At 52.0% G+C, this 18,007-nt stretch overlaps 3 non-coding genes and 4 pseudogenes across 3 annotated transcripts; all 7 read left to right on the top strand.

Moving 5' to 3' along the window:
* Window positions 1-149, top strand: LOC123736351 (uncharacterized; annotated as a pseudogene).
* A 521-nt stretch (window positions 150-670) lies between these two features.
* On the top strand, window positions 671-787 carry LOC123736366 (U5 spliceosomal RNA). Its single transcript, XR_006766081.1, has one exon. It is a non-coding gene; the product is annotated as a U5 spliceosomal RNA (small nuclear RNA).
* Window positions 788-6,500: 5,713 nt separating this feature from the next.
* LOC123736349 (uncharacterized) lies at window positions 6,501-6,666 on the top strand (annotated as a pseudogene).
* A 661-nt stretch (window positions 6,667-7,327) lies between these two features.
* On the top strand, window positions 7,328-7,444 carry LOC123736365 (U5 spliceosomal RNA). Its single transcript, XR_006766080.1, has one exon. It is a non-coding gene; the product is annotated as a U5 spliceosomal RNA (small nuclear RNA).
* Window positions 7,445-13,126: 5,682 nt separating this feature from the next.
* On the top strand, window positions 13,127-13,304 carry LOC123736361 (uncharacterized; annotated as a pseudogene).
* A 576-nt stretch (window positions 13,305-13,880) lies between these two features.
* Window positions 13,881-13,997, top strand: LOC123736364 (U5 spliceosomal RNA). The gene has a single exon (XR_006766079.1). It is a non-coding gene; the product is annotated as a U5 spliceosomal RNA (small nuclear RNA).
* Window positions 13,998-16,350: 2,353 nt separating this feature from the next.
* On the top strand, window positions 16,351-16,527 carry LOC123736340 (uncharacterized; annotated as a pseudogene).
* The last annotated feature ends 1,480 nt before the right edge of the window (window positions 16,528-18,007 follow it).

Here is an 18,007-nt window from a genome sequence, read left to right as displayed (position 1 = left end):
TATCAGTTTAATATCCAATACGTCCCCCATCGGGGGACTACATATTAAATGGATTTTTTCGAACAGGGAGTCGGAAATGGGGCTTGCTCCGTCCGCTCCACGCAGAGATCGACCCGTATTGCAGTACCTCCGGGAACGGTGCAACACTTTTCTCCCATTGTCAAGGAAAAGAAATACACCAAGCTATGCTAAAACAGCTAGCGAAGAAGAGAAGGAATGGAAAAAGAAGAATCATCCAAACTGGGAAACAAGTGCGAAGCCCCTTCATGGGGGTCCCCGTTTTTCCCGCCATTTTACTTAAAAAAAAAAAAAAAAAAAAACATTGGCCAGAGAGTGTGTGTGTGTGTGTGTGTGTGTGTGTGTGTGTGTGTGTGTGTGTGTGTGTGTGTGTGTTTTGAGCCCCCCCCAAAAAATACAATCACTTCACCAGGATTGTGTGTGTGTGTGTGTTTTGAGCCCCCCAAAAATACAATCACTTCACCAGGATTGTCTATCTATCTGTCTGTCTGTCTGTCTGTCTGTCTGTCTGTCTGTCTGTCTGTCTGTCTGTCTGTCTGTGACTTTTACCCACAGCCCTCGAAAACTTGGAAGAGTGGGTTCGGGGACCACCCGCGGGACCCGGCCTAGAGTGCACCGTGTGTGTCTCGGGCCCCGACCTCTGACTTCCATACGACTCTGGTTTCTCTTCATTACGCACAAGCCTTTCGCCTTTTACTAAAGACTTCCGTGGAGAGGAACACTTACGAGTTCAACGTATTTTTGGAAGGGCTTTGCTTCTGGCAGAGCCCGGTATCTTGTTTCAAGAGAAATTGACAGAGATGACGCCGAGACTTTTTGCTCAGGCGTTTGACTTGAAGCCGGCTGACCGACCGGCGTATTTTTTTCCACTCAAAGTAGTCGCTCCGAGCAATTGAGTTCAAGCCCGACGATGACTGGTGTATTTGCGGGCATTGAACAAATAGTCGCAATAGGATTAAAGAGCTAGTGACCTAACGACGCATTAGCGACTTTTAAAAAAACACACCCGCCTGTCACCAGGGAGCGTTGGGTGAGGAGGAGCCAACTTTTGCCAAACCGATGAGGTCTGCCGAGGCCCCGGGGGCCCGGCGGGTGCAAGGGTCAATTTGTGGGTTATCGCTTCTCGGCCTTTTGGCTCAGATCAAGCTTGGTACCGAGGTGCCCCCAAAGCCCGCTGAGTCAGAAGGTCGAAGGCCGGAGGGAGTAAGAAGGAAAGCCAGTTAAGTTATTTTTCAACTTGGTTTCCGTTTTTTCCGTGAAGAGATGGCGAACAACAGTAGCGCAGGGTCGGTCCCCAGGACTGGACTTAAGAACACAATCCGTTTCGCTTGGAAGAAGGAAGAAGATACACGCTTGCCAAGAGATTCCTTTGGAAGAACCGTTTTGATGGGGGCCCTGAAAGTCAAAGTCCCAGAGGTTATGTGTCTGCAGGGAAATGCTATGGAGGAAGCATATGGCGTGACCTTTCATACAGAAGGTATGTGCGACATTATAATGGACAGAGCCAAAGCGGCTGCTGGAGAGAAGCCATTGTCCTTTTTCAATGTAACATGTCTGTCTAAGACCAATTTCAGAACTATTAATGTACATATGTACAATCCTCATGTAACGGATATCGCCATAGGGGCATTTCTGGGCCGTTTTTGTGACGTCACATCAGGGGCAAGATATGTGAAGGACTCTTTGGGATTCTGGAATGGCCGCCGTCAGTTCCAGGTGCTCCTTAGGCCGGATAAGGAAGGGTTTGATGGCTTCCTACATCCCCGGCGGTCTTTTCTCTGGGTTCGGACAGGGGATGCTCTTTTACACCCGTCAACCCCTTTCTGTAAGAAATGTAGGGAGTATGGGCACGTTACAGCTGCCTGCAGTACAGGGAGATGCAGGTTTTGCAAATCGGGGAGCATGAGGCAAAGGACTGTAGGGAGCCGAAGGAATGCCACGGGTGTGGTAGTAGGCTGCACCTGTTCGGGGACTGTCCGTCCGTCGGCAGTCATATGCCGAGGCGACGGCAGGCAGAAAGGAAGGAGGAGACTCTGTGGGGGAACATCTGCAAAGAAGGGACCCTGGGTCTAGCAAGAAAGACCCAGAGAAGAAGGAGCAGGAGAGACCATCCTCACCAACGCCCACTCCACGTGCAAGGGCCGGGAAAGAGGTGACATCAGGGCCGTCAGTGAAAGGAGGTGAGGGGTCCGCTATCCAGAAGCCGGAGGTGGAGGAGGCGGGTGGAGGAATGGAGAGCATGGGATCATTACTTGATGGGGTGGAGGGCTTGGGGCCCTGGTAGAAATGGTGGAAAATCTTCCGGTGTTGGGGTCAAGGGCAGGGGAGTGGGCCTCAGACTCTGGTGTGCCGCTCGAACTCGGGCAGGATGGGAAGGAATCGCTCAGTAGGGAGGGTGATCCCGGAACTGGAGCAGGAACCCTACGTCGGCAAGAAGAAGAGGACGAAGCGGAAGGGTGATGTGCAGAAAGAGGTGGGAGGCATAGGGGAAGGGGCAGGCAAGCGTGCGATGGGGGTTAAAGACAGTGCCGCTGATGTGGCCCCCTGTCCTCACAGGACTCATCCCTCCCTTTACCCCTAGAGGAAATGGACATGACGACCTCTACTCTATCTCTGCATCCTGGGGATGGAGGGTCGCAAGGCTGTTCAGAGAAGCCGAAAACCTCCATCCCCAACCCTTTCCCGGCTTCATGGGCAGATGACTTGGGGTCTTAGAGGAAGGGGGGAGACAGAGTGTCCCAAGTTGTGCGCAAGCAGGTGGGCTCATCTGAGGAGGATCTGTATCCTTCGGATGAGGGGAGCATTTTTACTTCCTGTCGGAGGAGATGGAGCGGGGGAGCATCGGGTGAGCCTCTTGTTTTGTTTTTTGTTATTAGTAGGTTGTTGTTAATGTTTTCATTATGGATAAAATTACTTTTGTTAGTTTAAATGTAAGGGGTTTGAGGATAGGATAAAAAGAAGGGCGGTGTTTAGTTATTTAGAGGGTGTGGGGTTTGATTTTTTTTTTTTACAGGAGGTTCACCTAAGGGATGGGGGGATGTTGTGAGGTTTAAGAGGGAGTGGGATAAAGGGGAATCAGTTTGGGGTATAGGGGGTTCACTCTTCGGGGGGTAGGGATCTTGTTTGGGAATAGGGAGGTAAAAGTTGAGGATACTTTTGTTGTTATGCAGGGGAGGGTTTTGGGGGTGGATGTCACATTAAGAGATTGTAGGTATAGATTAGTTGGGGTGTACGGACCACAGGTGGCGGCAGACAGGAGGAGATGGTGGACTGTCTGACGCCCTGTGTGTCACAAATAGGCAGTTGGTGATAGGGGGGACTTTAATATAGATTTAGGGGTAGGGGGGACAGCAGTGCAGGCGCCATCACCGGGCTAATGGCTTGCCATGGTCTGGTTGATGGTGGCCTGCACACTACTCCGAAAATGGCCGGTCCCACTTGGCGCAACTCCAGGGGTTGCGCGGAGGCTTAACTATATTTTTCTATCCAGGTCCTTGGGTCAGTTGTCTGGTCGGCTGTTGCCTGTGTTCTTTTCAGATCACGACGGGGTGCTCCTGCAGGTGAGTTCTCCAGTCTGCCTCTTCGGTAGGGGGTATTGGAAGTTAGATCGGGAGGTGCTGGATGAGCAAGCCTTTGTTAATGCCTTTATTGGTGTGTTTCGAGGGTTTGAGGGCCTCCGGTCCATGTGCGAGGGGTGTTGGAGTGGTGGGACTTAGTCAAGGTAAGGATTAGGATCTTTATTATAGGATATTGTAAGAGGAGAAAAAGGGAGGAAAGGAGGGAGGTGGATCATATCCATGGGTTGCTCGAACTCGAGTACGAGGCAGGCAACCTCGGCGGGTCGGTCGACTGGGAGAGATCCACTGCCCTGAAGGCGCAACTCAGGGAGCTGCAGGAGCGGAAGGCTCGAGCTTTCCTGGAGCGTGCGCATAAGCGGCTTTTTTAGAACATAACGAGACTTGTTCCACAATGTTCTTTAAGTCGGTTAGGGATAGACAGAGTAGAAAGGTAATGTACGGGGTTAGGAAAGAAGATGGTAGTGTAGCTAGAGAGCCGGAGGAGATGGTCAGAGTAACAACTGATCATTTCCGAAGTTTCTTTAAGGAGAGGGAAGTAGATGTAGAGCAGGGAAATGTGTTTTAGAACACTTGTCCCGGCGGTTGCCGGAGGACATTAGAGAAGCGATGGAGGCTCAGATCTCCCTAGAAGAGGTTGAGAGCGCCCTTAGGAGGATGGGAAAAGGGAAGGTACCTGGGATGGATGGGCTGCCGGCCGAGTTTTACCTCAAGTTTTGGGGATACTCGGACCGGTGGTCCTCGAAGTCTTGAAGGCCATTCTCGGGGACGGGGTTCCCGGGGATCAATGACCGTCGGTGTGCTGTCACTTCTTCACAAGAAGGGGACGCCACAGACCTTGGCAACTGGCGGCCATTGACCATGCTGTGTGTAGACTACAAGATACTTGCAAAGGTCCTAGCGGATCGGTTGCGCACAGCCCTTCCCTCTCGTTCATGAGGATCAGACGTGCGGGGTAGAGGGCCGCTCTATCAGGTGGAACCTGCAGTTGATTAGGGACTCCATCGCTTGGGTAGAAGATAGAGGTCTGCCTTTAATGGTAGCAGCGCTTGATCAGGCGAAAGCCTTTGATCGCGTGAATAGATCTTTTCTTTTCAGAGTATTAGGTAGATTAGGATTTGGGGAAAAGTTCATAGGATGGATCCGTACTTTATATGTCGGAGCGGGGTGCCGGGTTAGCGTAAACGGTCACATGGGTGACGTTTTTGACCTCTCGTCAGGGGTCAGGCAGGGGTGCCCGCTCTCGGCTCTCCTCTTCGTACTGTACATGGAGCCTCTGGGGGCTGCCATTAGGGCAGACACAGGGGTGGAAGGCTTGTTAATCCCTGGAAGTGGCGGTCTGCGCGTTAAGGTGACGCAGTACGCCGGACGACACTTCCTTGCTGCTTTGCAAGGACTCGTGCTTGACAAGGTCCCTTGCCATTATTGGGGACTTCACCCGAGCGTCGGGAGCGGTTCTTAACCACGCAAAGTCTTCCGTTAAGTTTTTCGGAAGATGGCGTGGTAGAGACGGATGTGCCCGGGGGTTATCTCTCTGTAACGGGCCCTGAAGATTCTCGGGGTTCATTTTGAGACCTCCGGCTCAGCGCGCTGAACTGGAACATGGGCATCGCAGTGGTACAGAGGAAGCTAGCGATGTGGAGGGCTAGGTCGTTGTCTTTTTGTAGGCAAGGTCCTGGTCCTCAAGGTGGATGTATTGCCGTCTCTTTTATATTTGGCGTACATCTACCCATTGCCGGCTTGTCTGAGGAGGCCTCTAGTGAGGCTAGTGTTTCCAGTTCATGTGGGGTGGCAGGTACGAGTGGGTCGCCAGGACACGCATGCTTTGCCCCATCGGGGAGGGAGGTAGGGGGTACCACACTTCCCCCTCAAGCTGGACTCAATTTTTGTTTCTTTTTGTTGACAGAGCTTGCTCATCCGGTAGTACACCCGTCCGGTTACCTCCTGCGGGTGTTCTTCTCATACCAGGCGAGAAGCGTAATGGTGTGGTCTAACACGGGTCCTCGGGCGGAACAGCTGCCGTGGCACTTTGGGCACGCGGCCAAGTGGTTACGTGCGCACCCGAGGTTGAAGTTGCCCGGTAGGTTTAGACCACAAGCACCTGTACGAGGAGGTCAGACAGGGAGGGTGTCCGACACCTGTGGTGGGTATCCCGGAAGTGGTCTGGGAGGGAGTGCAGGCGCGGGGTCTGGACAACAGGCTCAAGGACCTGAATTGGTTGAGCCTCCATAAGTGTTTGCCGGTGCGTTCCATTATGTACCGGCATAGCTTAGCCGCGATCCCCCACCTGCCCAAGACCATCTTGTGGTGGGGAGGAGACAGTGCGCCATGCCTTTTGGGACTGTGCCTTTGCCGGAGTAGTGTGGGCTAGGGCACGGGTGTTGTTAGGTAAGGTAAGAGGGGATTTTATTTTGTCGTGGGCTTGGGTAGAGAGAGGAGTAGGGAGAGCGAGGGGACGGAAAGGGACAGATTTCTACTATGGCTTCTCATAAGCCTCTTTAAACGGGGGCTGTGGGAAGCCAGACAGAACATGAGTAAAGACAGGGAGAGATTGGGGAGTGGAGGGGATAGTGAGGAGGGTGGAAGAAAATTGTGAGGGGGAGGATGAAGAGGGAGGAGAGGAAGTGGGGGCAGCATGCAGCCCGGGAGAGGTGGAAGGGGGGTTTAGGACTGTGGTAAAGGGAATAGGGAAAAGGAATCAGATAGGTATGGGGAGATAGGGAAATATAGAGATTTAGGAATCTAGTTTATGTGGGTGTTGAGGGGAGGGAAGATGCTCCCCCTGATTTGTAATTTGGGTTTCATTTGTTTTGAAATTTCAAATGCCTTGTGTTGAGTTTAATGGAAGTGATGATTATGATTGTTGATGGTTTGTTTATTATGCTTATGTTTTTGAACAGTAATAAAATCTTTTAATCATCATCTGTTCTTATCAGTTTAATATCGATACGTCCCCCATCGGGGGACTACATATTAAATGGATTTTTCGAACAGGGAGTCGGAAATGGGGCTTGCTCCGTCCGCTCCACGCATCGACCGGTATTGCAGTACCTCCGGGAACGGTGCAACACTTTTCTCCCATTGTCAAGGAAAAGAAATACACCAAGCTATGTAAAACAGCTAGCAGAAGAAGAGAAGGAATGAAAAAGAAGAATCATCCAAACTGAAACAAGTGCGAAGCCCCCTTCATGGGGGTCCCCGTTTTCCCGCCATTTTACTTAAAAAAAAAAACATTGGCCAGGAGAGTGTGTGTGTGTGTGTGTGTGTGTGTGTGTGTGTGTGTGTGTGTGTTTTTGAGCCCCCCAAAAATACAATCACTTCACCAGGATTGTGTGTGTGTGTGTGTGTGTGTGTGTGTGTGTGTGTGTGTGTGTGTGTGTGTGTGTGTGTGTGTGTGTGTGTGTTTTTGAGCCCCCCAAAAATACAATCACTTCACCAGGATTGTGTGTGTGTGTGTGTGTGTGTGTGTGTTTTTGAGCCCCCCCAAAAAATACAATCACTTCACCAGGATTGTGTGTGTGTGTGTGTTTTGAGCCCCCCCAAAATACAATCACTTCACCAGGATTGTCTATCTGTCTATCTGTCTATCTGTCTGTCTGTCTGTCTGTCTGTCTGTCTGTGACTTTTTACCCACAGCCCTCGAAAACTTGGAAGAGTGGGTTCGGGGACCACCCGCGGGGACCCGGCCTAGAGTGCACCGTGTGTGTCTCGGGCCCCGACCTCTGACTTCCATACGACTCTGGTTTCTCTTCATTACGCACAAGCCTTTCGCCTTTTACTAAAGACTTCCGTGGAGAGGAACACTTACGAGTTCAACGTATTTTTGGAAGGGCTTTGCTTCTGGCAGAGCCCGGTATCTTGTTTCAAGAGAAATTGACAGAGATGACGCCGAGACTTTTTGCTCAGGCGTTTGACTTGAAGCCGGCTGACCGACCGGCGTATTTTTTCCACTCAAAGTAGTCGCTCGGGCAATTGAGTTCAAGCCCGACGATGACTGGTGTATTTGCCGGGCATTGAACAAATAGTCGCACTAGGATTAAAGAGCTAGTGACCTAACGACGCATTAGCGACTTTTAAAAAAACACACCCGCCTGTCACCAGGGAAGCGTTGGGTGAGGAGGAGCCAACTTTTGCCAAACCGATGAGGTCTGCCGAGGCCCCGGGGACCGGCGGGTGCAGGGGTCAATTTGTGGGTTATCGCTTCTCGGCCTTTTGGCTCAGATCAAGCTTGGTACCGAGGTGCCCCAGAGCTCGCTGAGTCAAAAGGTCGGAGATAGGAGGGCGGTATTTTTTGTTTTTGAAGGATTTGGATTTCCACTATTTCCTTTTCTTTAACTAGTAGCTTCTTTTTGTTGGAAGAGAGCTTTATACTGGACAAGATGGCGGAAAGTAGACCAAGAAGATCGGTTCCAGGGATTGGGCTTGCAAACACGGTGAGGTTTTCATGGAGCAACAAGGAAATGGAGCCAATCGGGAGAGAAAGTTTTGGGAGATCTGTTTTAATGGGGATCCTGAAGCTAATGGTGAAAGACGTGTTATGCCTTCAGGCTAACCCAATTGAAAAAGCCTATGATGTAACTTTCTATACAGAGGCAATGCATGATGATATCATGAAGAAGGCGAAGGCTGTGGGAGGTGTGAGGCCCATGAGTAATTATGAGGTCTCAAGTTTGGCAAAGAACAATTTCAGAGTTGTGACGGTGAATATCTACAACCCGCATGTAAAGGACGAGGAGGTAAGGGCATTTTTGGGGAGGTTTATGGACAACGTTTCATCAGCAAGGCTCCTCAGGGACTCCCTGGGGTTCTGGAACGGAAGGAGAGGGTTCCAGGCACTCCTCAGGGAGGACCCTGAGGGACTGGGTGGATTCCTCCATCCTCCTGCGATGTTCTCCCTGGGGGCTGACAGGGGGACGTTGTACTATGCACGTCAGCCCCCTTTCTGCAGGCGCTGTATGGCCTACGGCCACATCCTCGCCTCGTGCAGCACAAGAAAGTGCAGATTTTGTGGATCTGGAAAGCACGAGGCGAAGGATTGTGACGAGCCGAAGGCATGCCACGGGTGCGGTTCGTCAGCGCACCTGTGGCGGGAATGCCCGGCTCGTAAGGGGTCATACGCGTCTGCAGCTGGAGGGGGAGCAGGAGCGGGGGATGGGGGAAGAAGAGGAAGGGGAGAAGAACAGGGGAAAGAAGGGAACACAGGCCCTGAGAAGACGGCCGAACGAAAGGAGGAGGAGGAAGAGGTGGCATCAGGAGGCAAAGGAAACAGAGAAGGAACGGAAGAAGAAGGACCGGAAGGAGAAGGAGGAAAAGAGGTGGAAGGAAGAAAAGAAGTGGGGGAGCGAGAGAGAACGACAGTGGAGGGGGTGCCGGTGGCAGGGACTGTGGATGGGGAGGAGGGGGTGAGGGAGTGGGGGGACAGTGTGGCGAGTGCCCTCATTGAAGAGATGAGGGAAATGGTGCAAGAGATAGCAGGGAGGGGGGGTGATGTCTCTCCGTTACATACAACACCAAAGAAGAAAGGGAAGAGGAGGAGCGGCTCGGCGGGCTGTGGGGGGGAGGAGGGGGGCAAGCGAGTGATGGGGGAGGGAAGAACGCCCTTGTCCTCGCTGTTCTCCTCAGCCCCTCAACATCTGGTGGAGGAAGACTCCCAGGGCGTGGCGCTGGGCTGGGTGTCTGAGGGGGGATCTCAACTCCTGCTTGGGGAGTTGGGGTCCCCTGCTCTCGACCTCAGTCCAGAAGCCTCCAGGGAGAGAGGAACGGAGGGTGTTGGTGGGGAACCCAGGATGCAGGGCACTCCAAGGCCTAACACCATGCCTGCATCCTGGGTTGGAGAGATGGAGGAGGACGGGGGGACGTCAGGAGAGAAGGCGTTCCCGCCGGATAGGCTGAAGCAGGGGAGCATCGGGTGAGTCTCCTGTTTTTGTTAATTTTGTTTTGAAGTTATTTTGTTGAAATTAGGGTTAGGATTTAATTTATAAATAAACTGTCTGTTAATATTTTTAGTTTAAATGTAAGGGGTTTGAGGGATTTTGTTAAGAGGAGGGCGGTTTTTAGTTTTTTGGAAGGGGTGGGTTTTGATGTTTGTTTTGTACAGGAGGTTCACCTGAGGGATGGAGGGGATGTCATCAGGTTTAGTAGGGAGTGGGATAAGGGGGAGTCAATTTGGGGTATAGGTGGGGTTCACTCTACGGGGGTGGGTATTTTGTTTGGGAATAGGGAGGTTAGAGTAGAGAGCACTTTTGTTGTAATGCAGGGGAGGGTGTTGGGGGTGGATGTCAATTTTAGGGATAGTAGATATAGGTTAGTGGTGGTGTATGGGCCACAGGTGGCGGCAGACAGGAGGGAGATGGTGGACTGTCTGGCGCCCCTGTGTGTCACAAATAGGCACTTGGTGATAGGTGGGGATTTTAACATAGATTTAGGGTTAGCGGGGGGATAGTAGTGCAGGCGCCATCAACGGGCTTATGGCTTGCCATGGTCTGGTTGATGGAGGCCTGCACACTACTCCGACAATGGCGGGTCCCACATGGCGTAACTCTCGGGGGGTTGCGCGGAGGCTCGACTATATTTTTCTATCTAGGTCTTTGGGCCAGTTGTCTGGGCGGCTGTTGCCTGTGTTCTTCTCAGATCACGACGGGGTGCTCCTGCAGGTGGGGCCGCCAGTCTGCCTCTTCGGTAGGGGGTACTGGAAATTAGATCGGGATGTGCTGGAGGAGCAAGCTTTCGTTGACACCTTTTTTGGTTTCTTTCGGGGGCTTGAAGGCCTCCGGTCCATGTGCGAGGGGGTGTTGGAGTGGTGGGATTTAGTTAAGGTAAGGATTAGGGCTTTTATAATAGGATATTGTAAGAGGAAAAAAAAGGGAGGAAAGGAGGGAGGTGGATCGTATCCAAAGGTTGCTCGAACTCGAGTACGAGGCAGGCAACCTCGGTGGGTGGATTGACTGGGAGAGATCCACTGACCTGAAGGCGCAGCTCAGGGAGCTGCAGGAGCGGAAGGCTCGAGCTTTCCTGGAGCGTGCGCATAATGGCTTTCTAGAACATAATGAGACTTGTTCCGCTATGTTCTTTAAGTCGGTTAGGGGCAGACAGAGTAGGAAGATAATGCATGGGGTGAGGAAAGAAGATGGTAGCATAGTTAGAAAACCGGAGGAAATGGTCAGGGTAACAACTGATCATTTCCGAGGTTTATTTAAAGAGAGGGTAATAGATGTAGAGCAGGGAAATGTGTTTTTAGAACACTTGTCCCGGCGATTGCCGGAGGACATTAGAGATGTGATGGAGGCTCAGATCTCCCTTGAGGAGGTTGAGAGCGCTCTCAGGAGGATGGGAAAAGGGAAGGTGCCTGGGATGGATGGGCTGCCGGCCGAGTTTTACCTCAAGTTTTGGGGTATACTTGGACCAGTGGTTCTCGAAGTCTTGAAGGCCATCCTTGAGACGGGGGTCCCGGGGGATCAATGGCGGTCGGTGTGCTGTCACTTCTTTATAAGAAGGGGGAAGCAACTGACCTTGGCAACTGGCGGCCGTTGACCATGCTGTGCGTAGATTACAAGCTACTTGCAAAGGTTTTAGCGGACCGGTTGCGCACAGCCCTTCCCTACGTCGTCCATGAGGATCAGACGTGCGGGGTAGAGGGTCGCTCGATCAGATGGAACCTACAGTTGATCAGGGACTCCATCGCTTGGGTAGAAGATAGGGGGCTGCCTTTAATGGTAGCAGCGCTAGATCAGGCGAAAGCCTTTGATCGCGTGAATAGATCCTTTCTATTCAGGGTGTTAGGTAGATTAGGATTTGGGGAGAAGTTTATAGGATGGATCCGTACATTATATGTCGGAGCAGGGTGCCGAGTTAGTGTAAACAGTCACTTAGGTGACGTTTTTGACCTCTCGTCTGGGGTCAGGCAGGGATGCCCGCTCTCGGCTCTCCTCTTCGTTCTGTACATGGAGCCTCTGGGGGCTGCCATTAGGGCAGACACAGGGGTGGAGGGCTTGCTGATCCCTGGAAGTGGCGGTCTCCGTGTCAAGTTGACACAGTACGCCGACGACACATCCTTGCTGCTTTGCAAGGACTCGTGCTTGACAAGGTCCCTTGCCATTATTGGGGACTTCACCCGAGCGTCGGGGGCGGTTCTTAACCACGCGAAGTCTTCCGTTAAGTTTTTCGGAAGATGGAGTGGTAGGACGGATGTGCCCGGAGGGTTATCTCTCTGTAACGGGGCCCTGAGGATACTCGGGGTCCATTTTGAGACCTCCGGCTCAGCGACGCTGAACTGGAACATGGGCATCGCAGTGGTACAGAAGAAGCTAGCGATGTGGAGGGCTAGGTCTTTGTCCTTTTTAGGCAAGGTCCTGGTTCTCAAGGTGGATGTATTGCCATCTCTATTGTATTTGGCGTACATCTACCCATTGCCGGCTAGTCTGAGGAGGCCTCTAGTGAGGCTGGTGTTTCAGTTCATGTGGGGTGGCAGGTACGAGTGGGTCGCCAGGGCACGCATGATCTGTCCCATCGGGGAGGGAGGTAGGGGGGGTACCACATCTCCCCCTCAAGCTGGACGCAATTTTTGTTTCATTTCTGTTGACGGAGCTTGCTCAGCCAGTACTACACCCGTCCGGTTACCTCCTGCGGGTGTTCTTCTCGTATCAGGCGAGAAGCGTAATGGTGTGGTCTAACACGGGTCCTCGGGCGGAACAGCTGCCGTGGCACTTTGGCCATGCGGCCAAGTGGCTGCGTGCGCACCCGAGGTTGAAGTCGCCCGAGTAGGTTTAGATCACAGGCACCTGTACGAGGAGGTTAGACGGGCAGTAAGTCCGGCACCTGTGGTGGGCATCCCGGCGGCGGTCTGGGAAGGAGTGCAGGCGCGGGGCCTGGACAACAGGCTCAAGGACCTGAATTGGTTGAGCCTCCACAAGTGTTTGCCGGTACGCTCCACCATGTACCGGCATAGCTTGGCGCGATCCCCCACCTGCCCAAGACCTTCTTGTGGCAGGGAGGAGACTGTGCGCCATGTCTTTTGGGACTGTGCCATTGCCGGAGTAGTATGGGCGAAGGCACGGGTGTTGTTAGGAAGGGTTAGAGGTGATTTTGTATTGACGTGGGCTAGGCTAGAGAGAGGTGTAGGGAGAGCGAGGGGCACGGATAGGGATAGGTTTCTGCTCTGGCTTCTCATGAGCCTCTTTAAGCGGGGGCCTGTGGGAAGCCAGGCAGAACATGGTCAAGACAGGGAGAGATTGGGGGGTGGAAGGAATAGTGAGGAGGGTGGAAGGTGATTTGAGGGGGAGGATGAAGAGGGAGGAGAGGAAGTGGGGGCAGCATGCTGCACGGGAGAGATGGAAGGGGGGATTAGGGCTGGGGTTATTCTAGAATAGGGATGGGGAGATAGGGAAAGGTAGTGTGTAGGATGACGGGGAGGGATGATGCTCCCCTGAGTTTTTGTTTTGGGTTTTTCTTTGTTTTGTGAATTAAAAATACCATGATGGATTTACTTTGAATGAAAATTTTGATTTGTATGGTATGAATGGTATGGATTGTAATAAATTATTTTTTCTAAAAAAAAAAAAATCTGTTCTTATCAGTTTAATATCTGATACGTCCCCCATCGGGGGACTACATATTAAATGGATTTTTCGAACAGGGAGTCGGAAATGGGGCTTGCTCCGTCCGCTCCACGCATCGACCCGGTATTGCAGTACCTCCGGGAACGGTGCAACACTTTTCTCCCATTGTCAAGGAAAAAGAAATACACCAAGCTATGTAAAACAGCTAGCAGAAGAAGAGAAGGAATGAAAAAGAAGAATCATCCAAACTGAAACAAGTGCGAAGCCCCCTTCATGGGGGTCCCCCGTTTTCCCGCCATTTTACTAAAAAAAAAAACATTGGCCAGGAGAGTGTGTGTGTGTGTGTGTGTGTGTGTGTGTGTGTGTGTGTGTGTGTGTGTGTGTGTTTTTGAGCCCCCCAAAAATACAATCACTTCACCAGGATTGTGTGTGTGTGTGTGTGTGTGTGTGTGTTTTGAGCCCCCCCCAAAAAATACAATCACTTCACCAGGATTGTGTGTGTGTGTGTTTTTTGAGCCCCCCAAAAAATACAATCACTTCACCAGGATTGTCTATCTGTCTGTCTGTCTGTCTGTCTGTCTGTCTGTCTGTCTGTCTGTCTGTCTGTCTGTCTGTCTGTGACTTTTTACCCACAGCCCTCGAAAACTTGGAAGAGTGGGTTCGGGGACCACCCGCGGGGACCCGGCCTAGAGTGCACCGTGTGTGTCTCGGGCCCCGACCTCTGACTTCCATACGACTCTGGTTTCTCTTCATTACGCACAAGCCTTTCGCCTTTTACTAAAGACTTCCGTGGAGAGGAACACTTACGAGTTCAACGTATTTTTGGAAGGGCTTTGCTTCTGGCAGAGCCCGGTATCTTGTTTCAAGAGAAATTGACAGAGATGACGCCGAGACTTTTTGCTCAGGCGTTTGACTTGAAGCCGGCTGACCGACCGGCGTATTTTTTTCCACTCAAAGTAGTCGCTCGGGCAATTGAGTTCAAGCCCGACGATGACTGGTGTATTTGCCGGGCATTGAACAAATAGTCGCACTAGGATTAAAGAGCTAGTGACCTAACGACGCATTAGCGACTTTTAAAAAAAAACACACCCGCCTGTCACCAGGGAAGCGTTGGGTGAGGAGGAGCCAACTTTTGCCAAACCGATGAGGTCTGCCGAGGCCCCCGGGGGCCCGGCGGGTGCAGGGGTCAATTTGTGGGTTATCGCTTCTCGGCCTTTTGGCTCAGATCAAGCTTGGTACCGAGGTGCCCCAGAGCCCGCTGAGCCAAAAGGTCGAAGGAAGAAGGGCGGTAAAGGTTTTTTGACGGAGTTTTTTTCCAACGTTTTTTTGGATTGTTCATTGGCTTCCTTTTGGAGAGTTTTTCTGTTTTTTTCATTGATTGAAAGGGCCATTTTTTTTCTCGGAAATGGCGCGTCATGAGAAGATACCTGGAGTCGGACTGTCGAATACGGTGAGGTTTACATGGAAGAACAAAGAGATGGAGCCATTGGGAAGGGAAACTTTCGGAAGAACCATATTGTTGGGGATACTGAAACTTGAGGTGAAGGACGTTTTATGCCTCCAGGATAATCCGAGGAAGGAGCTTTTGAGGTGACGTTACAGAAGGAGGAGAGGCATGAGGAAGTACTGAGGATGACGAGAGAGATGGAGAAGGAGAGACCTTTGTGCTATTATGAGGTGACCAGCCTAGCTAAAAACAATTTTAGGGTGGTCACCGTAAGAATATACAACCCGCATGTGAAGGATGAAGATGTGAGGGCCTTTTTGGGGCGCTATATGGACAATGTATCAACGGCAAGGCTCCTCAGGGACTCCCTGGGGTTCTGGGATGGCCGGGCGAGGTTTCCAGGCACTCCTCAGGGAGGACCCTAAGGGACAGGGTGGCTACCTCCATCCTCCTGCGATGTTCTCCCTGGGGGCTGACCGGGGGACGTTGTTCTACGCACGTCAGCCCCCGTTTTGCAGGCGTTGTATGGCCTACGGTCATATCCTCGCCTCGTGCAGCACAGGAAAATGCAGATTTTGTGGATCTGCCGAGCACGAGGCGAGGGACTGTGACGCGCCGAAGGCATGTCACGGGTGTGGCATGCAGACGCACCTGTGGCGTGAATGTCCGGCGCGTCAGAGGTCATACGCGTCTGCAGCGGGGGGGGGAGCGAGAGCGGAGGATGGGGGAAGAAGAGGAGAGGAACAAGAGGAAAGAAAAGGCACGGAGGAAAAGGACACAGTGCGGGAGGAGAAGGAAAGAGCGGCAGCGGGAGAAGAGAGAAAGAAAGAAAGGGACTTGGTGGAACCAGAAGGACGGAAGGCTGAAGGAGAGGAGGAGCAGGAGGAGGAAAGAGACAGGAGGGTGGAGGGTCTGGAGAAGACGGTGGTGGAGAAGAAGGGGACGGAGAAGGCAATAGAGAGGGAGGAGACAGGGAAGACGGCGGTGGAGGAGAAAGAGAGAGAAAGAGAGGAGACAGAGAAGGCAGTGGTGGCGGGACCAGAAGGAGAGGGAGTAAAGGAGTGGGGGGACAGTAAAGAGGTAAGATCACGAGTAGAGGAGCTGAGGGAGATGGTAGGGGGGCTGACGGACACGGTGAATGACGCGGTGGGGGGCCTGACGGACGCAGATAGGGATGTTCCTGGCTGCGCCCTCCACCGATAAAAAGACCTAAAAAGTGGGAGCGTAAGGACAGCAGGAGGAGGAAGGCTGGTAAGGGGGGGGTAGGGCAGGGGGGAGAGGATGCGGGGCCCTCATGGGCTCCCTCCTCTTCATGCTCTTTTACACCCCTGGCTGAGCTGGACCTTCCAGGCATTGCCCAGGGTTGGGGGACGGAGGAAGGTGGTAATTTTTTGTTTGAGGGCATGGGGTGCTCGGGCCAGAGTCAGGAGGAGGGCGGGGTGATAGATTTAAGTGGGGGCACAAGACAGAGTGTTCGCTTGTGCCGGGCACTGATTCTGTATACAGGGGAGAGGGATGGTGGCCGACGGCGGAGCGTCAGGAGTGGAGGAGGCGTCCCCGTCGGTCGGGAGGATGGGGTGAGTTTATTTGGATTTTTTGTTGTTAGTATGGGTTTGGTTTGTAGGTGAGAAGGGAGGGAAGATGTTTTCCTGGGTCTTTGTTTAAGGGTTTTTGGTTTGTGTAATTATTATAAATGCCTAGTTATGATTTTGATTGGAATATATGGTTTTGTATTGAACGGCATAGAAAGTAATAAATATATTTTGTAAAAAAAAAAAAATCTGTTCTTATCAGTTTAATATCTGATACGTCCCCCATCGGGGGACTACATATTAAATGGATTTTTCGAACAGGGAGTCGGAAATGGGGCTTGCTCCGTCCGCTCCACGCATCGACCCGGTATTGCAGTACCTCCGGGAACGGTGCAACACTTTTCTCCCATTGTCAAGGAAAAAGAAATACACCAAGCTATGTAAAACAGCTAGCAGAAGAAGAGGAGATGGAAGAACACAGGAGGCCTTTGGTGGCCATCTCCAACCGGTTCACAGTGCTGAATCCTGATACCGGGGATGAAGGGTCAGATGTGGGGGCCGAGACACAGGATTCTGTTATCTTGAAGGTTCCTGCATTAGCAGCCTCTGAAGCCTCGGTGGGGAGGTCTAGGGAGCAGGTCCAGGGGATCTGCTTGGTTCCTGCGCTTCCTGGGACAGGCACCACGGAGATGGACACCAATCCTGAGGAGGCCTCAATGGACTGTGCACAGGTACTGTCAGGGGGAGACCACACTTCCAGTCCTGGGGAAGAGTCGTTGGTCTGCGGACAGGTATCAGCCTGTGTGAACTTTTCCAGCCCTGAACGCTCTTTCGTGGCACCAGGCACGCCGAACAGTGACCGGTACCTGGAAGGGGTGAGTGACAGCGGGATGGGGGAGGCTCCTATCTGACAGACTGTATGGAGACGCTGGGTGATCTTGCTTATTTCCTTGTTTATTTCTTATGGCACTTTTCACAGTAATAACAGTGAATGTAAGGGGATTAAGGGATATGGGGAAGAGAGGAGGGGTGTTTCAGTACCTTTCCTGTGTCTCCTTCCAGGTTTGTTTTCTACAAGAAGTTCATTTAAGGGATATGGGGGATGTTCCTGTTTTTTCAAAGGAGTGGGCGAAGGGAGAGTCCAGATGGGGGATAGGGGGGGTGCACTCCTCTGGGGTGGGGATTTTGTTTGGGGATAGGGACTTTTGTGTGGTGGGTTCCTTTTCTGTTATACAGGGGAGGGTTTTAGTGGTTGATGCAGATTGGAGGGGGCGAAGTTTCGTTTTATTAACATTTATGCACCTGCAGAGCCTCGAGGTAGGAAAGATCTTTTTGGCTCTGCCAGATATTTGTGTTACTAACCGAACTGTGGTTTTGGGGGGGATTTCAATGTCTCTTTCGAAGGTACGGGGGACTTTAGCCTTCCCTATTTGGTTTCTGTGGTTAAAGATTTTTCTTTTAGGGACTCCTTCAGAGTCTGCGACCCCAAGGGGGAGGGTATGACATGGGCAAATTCAAGGGGTTCCCGTAGTCGTATAGATTTCATTTTTTACCTGTATCTGTGCCAATATCGCAAGTCACTGTTTCTCCGGTCTGGTTTTCTGACCATTGCCAAGTCCAGGTAGTGTTCTCGGTAGACGTGCCAATATTTGGAAGAGGGTTTTGGAAATTAAATTCCCAAATTTTGGCGGATCTTTCCTTTAGGGAGGCTTTTAGATCCCATTATGAGCTATGGGGGGACCTCAAGCCTTTTTTGGCTCCCTAGTTGAATGGTGGGAGTGCGTAAAGCGCAATGTGCGCACCCTGGCTATTTCGCACTGTGTCGCTAAGGCCCGAGCAGACAGGGAGGTTTTTCGGCGGCTTCAGGGGGAGCTGACTGCT

The sequence above is a fragment of the Salmo salar genome, unplaced genomic scaffold (assembly GCF_905237065.1).
Source record: "Salmo salar unplaced genomic scaffold, Ssal_v3.1, whole genome shotgun sequence".
In the NCBI taxonomy this organism is placed as follows: domain Eukaryota; kingdom Metazoa; phylum Chordata; class Actinopteri; order Salmoniformes; family Salmonidae; genus Salmo; species Salmo salar.
This window is presented reverse-complemented; position numbering and strand designations above follow the sequence as displayed.